This window comes from Miscanthus floridulus, chromosome 4 (assembly GCF_019320115.1).
Source record: "Miscanthus floridulus cultivar M001 chromosome 4, ASM1932011v1, whole genome shotgun sequence".
NCBI classification, from domain to species: domain Eukaryota; kingdom Viridiplantae; phylum Streptophyta; class Magnoliopsida; order Poales; family Poaceae; genus Miscanthus; species Miscanthus floridulus.
The window spans coordinates 50559987-50571289 of NC_089583.1; positions in this window are offsets into that span (position 1 = coordinate 50559987).

Sequence of the window (11303 nt, forward strand, 5' to 3'; positions counted from 1 at the left end):
CAACATGTTAGCACCCTTACTTGATGAAGATTGGAAGGGACGGCATCAATTCAAAAGAGATCAACTCAAGTGGTATAAATTCATTTTTCCTTTGATCTTGAGTTTAATAGGTATGCCGTACTATTAAGAGGGATGCATCATGTTGATAGATAATGTTTTATAAGTGCTCAAGCCAACCCATGTGAGTTTTGAGTATTTGATGGACAAAAGAGCTAACTTTATTTTTGTTGGTCTAGCAATACCGAACGTGTCCGGTATTGATACCGGACGTGTCCGGTATTTACCCAACAGTGCTAAAACTGTTGTTCTTGGGTTGGTTCATCGGGAGTTCCGATGGTCGGGAGTCCCGGCATGGGTCGGGAGTTCTGACGTCTCGCATTTTAACTGACTTGGAGGGTTCACTGTCCTGGCCATACCGGACGTGTCCGGTATGCATGACCAGAGGTCAACGGCTAGTTTTCAAAAGCCTTGAGGGTCGGGAGTTCCGACGGTCGGAAGTCCCGGCATGTGTCGGGAGTTCCGACACCTCACATACTTTAACTCAGTTACATGTTTTTTAAAATTGCTGATGGTCAGGAGTTCCAATGTGAGTCGGGAGTTCCGACGGTCGGGAGTTCCAGCATTCATCGGGAGTTCCAACGCCTCACAACTTCACTGTAACTTAGTTACCATTGGCGCAATGTAAGTCATACTGGACGTGTCCGGTATGCATACCAGACGTGTCTGGTATTGCAACGGCTATAAAACGGCTAGTTCTCCAAGGGGGCTATAAATACCCCAAGCCTCCACCTTTGGAGGTTGCTGATTTTGCTGATACACACACACGTTTTTGAGCCTTGCCAACTCTCCCAACCCTCTCTTAGTGAGTGATTGATCAAATTTGCCAAATCAAATTGTGGGTTGAGTGAAATTCAAAAAGAGAGCAATCCAACCACTTGAGCACTTATGCATATTGTCAATCTCATGATTCACATTTGTTACTCTTGGACTCTTTGGTCCTAGACGGTTAGGCATCGCCGGAGAGCACCCGAGAGCTTGTGGTGTGCCTCGGAAAGTTTGTAACGGTCGATTCCGCCGCCTCGAAATCATCTAGTGGAAGGAGAAAAAGGAGTTGAAAAAGACTCCGGCTAGAGTGACCTTCATGGTACCCTCTAGGGCTGACCTTTGCTGGGTCGCCTGCAGCCCCCTCAATGGAGAGTAGGACTCGAACCAGTCCGAACTTCAGGTAAAACAAATATCGTGTCTCAATTCATATTTCATTTGATATTTGTATTGCTCTAGCTCTTGTGCAGGTTCTCTGTGTATATTGATATCTCTAGTAGGTACCTACAGTTTGGTTTGAGATAGAAATCGAATGGAGCAAGTTTGGGGTTGTTCTGCAGAAATCGTGCATACCGGACACGTCCGGTATTAGAGCTCTGTGCTGAAAATATTTATTCACAGTTCTAACTTTGTGTTGCAGGGTTGTAACTTCTAGATATATTCTTTATACCTTGTACACTATGTGGCTAACTTGTGAGGGGTGGTATTACTCTTATTTGGAGTTTCCAATTTGGAAACTCCCTTTACCAATTGTTTCCGCATTTAAAGGTGTTAATTTTAGAATCGCCTATTCACCCCCCTCTAGGCGGCATCCTAGGTCCTTTCATCATCTCTCTGGATGTGACAATCCTCGGTGACCAAGTCGATCCGCTGTCCAACATCGGTTTTTGATGGTGAGCCAAATAAAAAATTTACATCTTTCAGGGGCCCATGACTTCCATAAACGTTGCCAAGGCTCAAATGTCACTGAACCATAGAAGAAAGCTCGGTAGGTAGACTTGGCGGAGTATGTTCTAGAGGCATCAAATTTCCAAATATGTTGATCATCATCCTGGGAGAGCGCAACCTCCCTAAGACCATCCCAGAGGTGCAAGTACTCTAAGAGTCCGATCATGGACAGACCGCCCTGAATATCACTCACCCAAGCATTATTTTCAAGTGCCTCTGCCACTGTTCTTTTGGTCTTAATTTGAGGTCTGACACAAGCAACCACTGTAGGTGCCAACTTAGAAATGGAACATCCATGGAGCCATCGATCTATCTAAAACAGTGTGTTGTTGCCATTTCCAACTTGGGTTGTTGCTGCAATAGAGAATAATGCCAATGTGTAGCATGACAAGACAGTTCCAAATCAACCCAAGGACGATTAGCTCGAGTTTTCTTGAGCCATTGCCATCGCATCTGCAGGACCTAGCTCATGGCCTCAAGATTAAGTATGCAAAGGCCTCCAAGGTCAATCGGTCATTGTACCTTCTCCCAAGCAACCAAACAGCAGCCTCCATTAGCCTGCTCCCTACCCTTCCAAAGGAGTCCTTTTTTGAATTTGTTAATCAATTTGATAAACCACTTTGGGACATTGATAGCAACCAGGAGATACACTAGAATAGCTAAGAGCACATATCTCACTAGAGTAGCACAACTAGCCCTATTCATGAGGGCTGCTTTCTAACTTGGGAGCTTATCCGCAATCTTCTCAACCCAAGGCATCAAAGCTGCTATGCTAAGTTTCTTGTTTGAGATCGGGATCCCCAAATAAGTGCAAGGGAATTCTAAAACTGTACATGGTAGCATGTTGCTAACTTCTGCCACAGTATCATCTCTACATTGAATTAGAGTAATACAACTCTTACCAAGGTTGGTTTTTAGGCCTGAGGCTTCACCAAAGATATCTAGGATCGCTTTGGTAACATGTAACTCTTCCTCCAAGGGCTTACAAAATAGGGCAACATCGTCGGCATAAAGAGAGAGAGTCTTTGCCTAGCTGTGTAGTTAGAGAGCGGCTACAATAGGCTCAAATCACTAGCTCTGACAGAAAAATAGTTCAAGACATCCATCACAATTATAAACAACATTGGAGATAATGGATCTCCTTACCAAAAGCCACGCTGATGTTTAATTTCTTCCCTGGTTCACCATTGAGAAAAACTCTTGTGGTAGAGGTGGTGAGAAGGTTGGAGACAAGATTTGTCGGGGTCATAACCCTAGGGTGTCTCAAGGCACTGATTAGTTAGCAAGCCACGTGGCCCGTAATACACCAGCTAGCGAAGGCCTGAACAACCGAGGCTCAGCCAAGCCAAGCAAACCAGGCCATACGCTAAGGCTAGGGTCAGCTATGACCCCTTCCCATGCCTTAGCCGCACGGCGCTTGAAGGGTGCATGACCTCTCCCTCGTCACGACCCCCGGGAGGAATAGGGAGAGGTTGAGCCTAGCCAAGCATGCCTATTCTAACAAGAACAAGCATGCCGCACTGACCCCATAAGGATCGAGGGGACAGCAGCCACCTCGGTCTGGTTAGACGCCATCCCTATGCCATACCACACAGACAAGACAATACTGCTCTAAAGCGGTGACGATAGGTACGATGACCACCGGCTAGATATGGCACGACAAGATGCAAGTATGACCCCACCCACTATGAGATGGGATCAACGATGAAAGCCATCCAGACCAATCAGGAACCATGGCCCTAGTGACCAGGATTGTGGCCCTCAGCTCCTCAAGACAACCAGGTGATCAATGACCTGGGGGCGGCTACCAACTCTTGTATGACGACCTAGAAAACCAGGAGACGATGACGAAGACCACGACGGAGACCATGTCGCATAGATCGGCTGGCACACCATCATCGTGCCTACAGTGCCACCACGATCGGCGCAGAAGCACCACGCCACACCATGCCATGACGTGGCCACAAGACAATGATGACAGCCATGCCTGGGCGTACTCCACAAGATGGCATAGCTTGCAAGCTTAGTTAGCTAGTCCCTCCCTTAGGTTCATGACCCTTTAGTTGGGAGAACCTCCTCCTTTGTATGTGCCCTAGCCCTGAACTTTATATAAGGGTAGCTAGGGCACCCTTTCCAAAGATTCTGAGTCCCCTACTCATTCACTCACTCTCCATCATAGCAGGGCTCTTGAAGCTTCCCTTCAGGATGCCCGTCTCCTAGCTCTAGCTCTTCTTCCTGTTCCACCATTCTTGCACCCCCCATTGTAAGAACTTCAGAGCATTCAAGCAAGGAACATGCACTCGATCATCTTTGAGACTAGACGTAGGGCTCTAGCCTGAACCAGTATAAATCCTCATGTCTTTTAGATGCTCCCATCGTCTTCCTAGAGCAGCATGGCAATCATATAAGTTTACTAGTCCTATTTACAAAACACTGATAGTTGGCGCGCTAGGTAGGGGGCAATCGTGCACTCTCAATTGTTGAGAAGGAAGCAATGGCTCCTCGCACCGTCGGTGGACTTGCTCACGGAATGGCCCACGACGGCCACATCCACCACAAAAACTATGAGTTCATCGATGCCAAAGGGCCAGTGCCCATGTCTGCCTTCGGCCATGGCTAGGACCTCCACCCTGAAGATCTAGATCCCATGGTCCATGGTGGACACACTCTTGAAACTACCCTCGGGGCCTACTTCCCCAAGTTTACCTACCTAGAGGGACCAGTACCCTCACTCATCACCGGCCATGACAAGGTCTCCCATCTAGGAAACCAAAGGTACATGGCTCGTAATGAACTCACCTGGGGAATGGCCTCGGCTGGCCACATCTTTTTAGGAAACCACGCGGTTAACCACACCAAAGGGTTAGAGCCCCCACCTGCCTTTAGTTGCGACCCGGACCTCCACCCTGGAGGAGGTCTGGACCTCGTGATCCATGGCAGACACACTCCTAGAACTACCCTCAGGGGCTGCATCCTGGAGTTCACCTATGTAAGGGGCCCAATACCCTTGCCCATCATTGGCCAAGGCCAAGACTTCTGCCTAGGAAGCCAAAGGCCTATGGTTCATGGCGAGCTCGCCCGAGGAATGGCCCGTAGTGGCCACATCCTTCTAGGGAGTCATGGGATCGCTCGAATCAATGGATCAACACCTATCGCTAGCTGCTACCTAGTCTAGACTCGCCACGTGGGAAAATAGGACCCGACGGTAGAGCCACGCCCCGGGCAGCATCACCGCTGCTGGCAGAACGCAATGATTCAGGGTGCACATGAACTATGGAACTACCCACCGCCACACAACATCATCACCGGTGGCCCAACGGTGGGGCAGCGCCATGCCATGCGGGGGCCAAACCTAGAACCATGATCCACCCCTACATGACGAGCAATCCAAACATGTCTGCATGAACTATCAGCTATCACTTGGAGGCACGTGCATTCGAGGAGGAGGGCGCCCTGAGTGCGCCGTGCGCCGCGCTGAGCGAACTGAATCGTGTTGCACTCAGAACCCACTTCCATAGCGACAAGTTGAGCTAGCTCTTCATTGAGAGCAGCAACCACACCTAGAGGTAGGGACACGACAATCACGACATCCTCGTGCCATGAGGGCTCAAACATCATAACACACAGGCCCTCCTAGCCAAAAGGTACAATGGACTAGGCACAAAAAGGATGCACTTAGGGGCTCATAGGCCCACCGAGGATGTCGAGCCAGCAAGAGTCGACCCAAAGCCAGTGGAGAGGTCGATCCGTGCCGGCTACAACCATTCCAGACACTAAAGAAGCACCCTCATTAGCTAGCAGCCCGAAGATCACAGTGACTTCATCATGAGTGGACACTCGGGGGCTCGCCGCCCCCCAAGCAATAGCAATTGGTCCCACTATAGCTTCAAGTACATCGGTCAGTTACATCCACTTTGACCTCAGCCTCTCTAGCTAAGCAAGTCCACATACACATATAAGCCCACCAACAGCTATGGAAACTTAGGGCCAACCCATAGAGCAAACCAGATAGCATGAAGCCCACACATTGTATCCTAGTAACGCTCGACTCTCGAGTGACTCGATCTGACTCGCGCTCACAGCCAGACATGACTCACTCATGGGGGCTACACACGTGGGCACATGCACATGACCCATGGCACAACACTGTTTGCCATCGCCTCGGTGACCGATCCTCTTTCAACAGCTTTTGATCGCCTCTCGAGCCATAATGAGCCGGTGACCCGCACCTCGATTTCTTGCTCGCACGAGTCTGAGAGGAGATGGGGGACTCGTTCGGACATGGTGAAAGGAGAGAAAGGAAAGTCTCAGAATTTCACCGCTCAATAGCCTTCTTTTCACATCGTGCCATATCTATGACCTGCCCTCGATGCCTCATCGATCGTTGTCGCAGAACCGACCAATTTATAAGAATACAAGTATAATGGCAATCCGCAAGCGGTCGCACTGTCATACTTGAACCCATATAAACCCGGTAGTCCGTCGAGTACCACAACGGTCTCGATAAACGATTTACCACAACCAAGATCATACAGGATTCAACATACATGCCACACATTACATAAAGTTCACAAATACTTTTCATCATCAGAGTACGAATAGAAAGTTATTACAAACCGAGTTTGATAATTAAAGCGGAAGCAAATAAGTTTGAAGATAAGTTTCCAACGTAGTTTGATACAGTGCCAAGCCAGATCACGATCCACAAAAGCAAAGATAGGAATTACTAAGGAAGCCTGCCCAAGGCTTACTCCTCATCCACAGCGGGATAGAAGCAACTCTTGCAATAACCATGATACACAGTGCCATCTGCAACAATGGGAAAATAAACCCTGAGTACGAGAAGGTACTCAGCTAGACTTACCCGTCATGAACCAGAAATAATATGACTCCAAGGATTATGCAAGGCTGTATAAGTGGACGTAACTTGACAACATTTTGCGAAAAAGGCAATTAACCATTGTACAATTGTGATTCTTTCATCAAGTTAATTATAACTATCCATTTCTAGATTAGCAACTATCCTATGCCAAACATGTGGTATATTCACTGTTCGCCTAAACGGCCGTTTAGCCCATTTACACACCGTTTAAACACTACACGGTGGTACACCGTTTCCGTTTAATCGGTTGTTTTGACTGTTTAAATGGCCGTTTTTCCCGTTTAAACACCCGTTTTGTCCGAATAATGGGCTAAACGGTAGGTGACCGACTGTTTACCGTTTAGCGTTTAGGATAACACTGGGTATATTATTTAGAATCATACAATAGTAACCATAGCAGGTATTGTAATTCCATATTCATTTGAACCATCATGTTTCATAATATAGTTGCTACGATGTTGGGACTAGCCAAGTTTCTCACTATCCGGGAGAGACGGCGATTCGAATCGATTTCAACCAGCTGGGAATTTATTCCTAACACAAACCCAGATCTATCAGCCACGATAGTCTTAGGTCACCTTTGGTACAACTCAGGTACACATTTTGCGGGTCCGTACTGTGCCGCACAATCTGGAACACCAGATGCCAGGATGCTCAGGCCAAGCCTGCCCTTGGGCTCAGTCTGATCGTTCCCTAGAAGGAGCACACAACAAAACGGGTCCCAGCCTGAGTTGAATTACTCGGCTTCGCGGTCGGAACAAGTTATCCGGCCAGCTAAGTGAGAGGCATGCGTTCAATCTTGTCAGAAGCGCCAACAACGGTACGGTCCTTAATCGACATAGACGGGGATAAGTCCACACCCAAGACCTCCATGCCTTGTTGCTTCCCTATCGACTTCCCGTCCGGTCTCAATTTACTTTTACCTCATGGTTCTATTCCACGATAGCAGATATAGCCAACCGTGCTCCGGTATCCACCTATATCTCGCAGGTGACAGGACATCACCCGACTTCTACCGGTCTAAGCATGGCTAAGCATATATTCGATCCTGGACCTATACCGGTTAAAGGGTTAATATCTGGACAAGGAATGTACATGCATCAAGTGGTTTCATTCAACTCTTATAACCTAATGCTTCAATCATAAATACGTAAGTAAACATTTGTAAATTACTGGGAGACTTATAATGCTCCGGGGCTTGCCTCGCAGAAAGGAAGTAGGGCGATGGTCAGGGCACTCCGGAAGCTCTTCAGGGTTCTGCTCCACGCCTTCGGGAGCAGCGGCTTGCGGATTCTCCTGCAGGTTCCCTTCCTCTGCTTCTTCGAATTCCAGCAATGTGATCTCTTCCTCCGATCCTAGATGCATGAGTATGGTATGAGTATTACGAATGCATAATGTTAACAAGTGCATCGCGTTGTTTGAGTAGGTGCATATCTCTTCTCGATTACTACTTAACTATTTCTACAATGCATCGACTACACCATAACCAGCAGCTACTTGTTTCACTCATAACTGGAGTTCTACAAATTCAAAAACAGTGATCCTAGACTTTCTGGAAAGCTTATCAAATTCTCTACAACTTTGTTATTAACCATTTTTACAGTCTACACTTGTTTCAACATGTAACTCATTACACTCTAGAATCAGTCCAGAAACTACTTCACATGCAATATAAAGTAATAACACTTCTACTTCAGGTAATTATTCAAAATTTGACAACCTAGAACCTACCAACAGTTTCAGCATACCAAATACAGTTAAGATGATATAATGGTGAAGCCCAAACTATTTATTAAATTGCCTTTATTATTTTATTTAGATATCTAGGTTAAATAATAAATATATATCAAATGTGCTTAATAAATTCTCAAAATTTTACAGAGTCTCACTAATGCTATCAAAGGACTACTATAAAAATTTCATGTCATTTTACTAAGTAGAACATCCTATACAAAAATGATAAGGAAGCAAGGCTTGAAATAGCATAAATGGAAAATCCTATTGAAAAGTGTCAAGCAACAGATTTCTTATTTTTCCTAACATCCATATGGTACTAGTATCACCTCCAATAAATTTCATGAATTTTGGACTCATAATTAATTTATAAAAATTCATGCAAGGATTAACTATTTATAAAAGAAAAATTGATAACTATAGATCTACACATGCACTGGTCTTCAAATTTTTATCCAAGCTCATATATGCTAAGACTAGCTTACCACAAAAATTTCATAATTTTTGGAGCACAGGAACTCTAGATATAAAATAAACAAATTTAAATACATTCAAAAGCACATTTCAAATCCCTATTTAAATCTCCAAAAATATCTACTGTACAAGTCAAGAACATATTTTTCCTAAATACTACTCTTCCTCAAGAACACTCACAAATTTATTTCACAAATTTAGGAGCTATCAGACTAAAGATACAAAAATAACAAGATACATGAAATCAGGGTTCAAATCTGTGAAAATGAGCTAGCTTTCTATTTAACCGACACTGACAGGCGGGACCCTCCAGCCAGTTGGGCCCACATGTCATTGAGACGGAACAGAGCAATGGCGCGGGGATGACGTGGGAACGGCGGAGCTCGCCGACGGCGAGGTTGCCGGCGGTGAGGTCATCACGACGTGCTCTAAGTGACCTAGCGCGTCTATTGAGCCACTTGGCCGACCCTATCGTCGATGGTAAGGACGACGGCGGCGGCAATGGCAGAGCGACGGGGCTGGACCACGGCAAAACGCCGGTGATGTCCTCGGTGGCCCGATCTAAGGCTCGGACGAGCACCGGGGTACTACGGCGGACCTAGCGCGCTAGCTAACGCATGGAGAGGTGGACTGTGGCGCTCCGGCCACGGTGACAGGGCTTGCGGCGGAGCTCCGGCGAGCTGAAACGCGCGGCGATGGCTTACCAAGCTGGGTCAGCGAGCACGGAAGGGAGCAGTGGTTCGCTGGGGAGACGGAGGAGCTATGGTGGTGGTGCTGGAGTGGCTAGGCGCGGACTGCGCGCGGCTATGGCGACGGCGGGGCTCCGAGAGCTCGGCGGCTGCTGCTGCGAGGAAGAAAAGGCGCCGGGAGCGAAATAGGAGCGCGGGATGGCTCGGGCGGGCGCTGGCGACGTTAAGGCCGCGCTCGGGCGCGGCGTGGCCTGCGCGGTCAGGGCAACGGCGACGCGCGGCCGTCACCGTGGACACACGGCGCGCTGGTTCTGCCGTCGGTCGGCCACTGAACGCGTCGTTCAGTTTCGTCAGAAACGTGATGGCCGAGCCTGACGATGAGTTTTGTCGCTGATTTTCCCGCTAATCCGTCGCTCCAAAGCATAAGACGTCTAAACAAAATTCATAGCCCTATGTACCAGCTTCAACTTTGGTTAAGGAAGTATGTTCAAATTCGCAACCAAAAACAAGTAATGTCATCCCCAAGATGGGCTTGTCAGGCTGCCAGTCGAACCAAGACTTAGAAAAAAATTTTAAGTGTTGAAAGGTTTGTTTTGCTGATTCTTGTGATCCAATTTCAAGCATGATAGGAGCTGAATCAGTCCATGACATAAAAATAAAAGTTGTTCCTTATGTCAAACACTACAACTTTGCTTTAGTGAACTCCTCCATGCAAGGTCCCTAACACCTAGTTCAACTTTAGTCAAACATGTCACTTTGAAATCATGATACACATTCAAACCATGGCTAAATGACCAAACTAGCCCTAGCACTAAATACCAAAGTTGTTCATGATGATACTCTAAGCATGTTAAAACAATTTGCAAGGTCATTTAAGCATTTCATGTAGTAGTCACTCATATAGCTATTGAAAGTAATCACATGAAATATTACTTGAGTGCTTGGTCATGAAATGTGGCCTTCATGAACAAGGTTCCTTTTGTTAACCTAAGTGTAGCTAAGGTGTTGTAGTGACTAGCACTACCCCCCTTGCATTCATTTGCACATGATCATATGCATATGTTCTAAGAAACACGAGATAACAAGCAATGTTTCATATGTTTCGATCAAATGTTTCAATTGTAAATGATGATTTATGAATGCTTGATGCTCATGCTTATGTTATGCAAGTCAAGTTATGCAAGGCTAACACCCGAGGTGTTACAGCGCCCTCCCCCTTATAAAAATCTCGTCCCGAGATTTGCAAGACCTACCATTCTTGGAAAAAGGCGGGATAAACTTCTTGCAGATAATCTTCTCTTTCCCATGTAGCATCTTGTTCACTATGATTGTTCCACACCACCTTATAAAACTTAATGATCTTACTCCTTGTTACTCTCTCCATCACTTCTAATACTCGAATTGGCTTTTCTTCATAAGTCAAATCCGATTGAAGTTGCACGTTGGTGGGTGCAATAGCTTCTTTCGGTACTCGAAGACATTTCTTTAGCTGAGAAACATGGAACACATCAAAGATTGCACTCATCTCTGGTGGTAGTTGTAGCTTATATGCCACATTTCCTTTTCATTCCAAAATTTTGTATGGCCCTACATATCTTGGTGAAAGCTTCTTTTTCATTCCAAATCTTTTCACACCTTTCATGGGTGATACTCTCAAGTACACATAGTCACCTACTTCAAAAGTTAGTGGTCTTCTTCTTCTATCGGCATAGCTCTTCTGTCGTGATTGAGCTGCCTTCATGTGTTGTTGGATG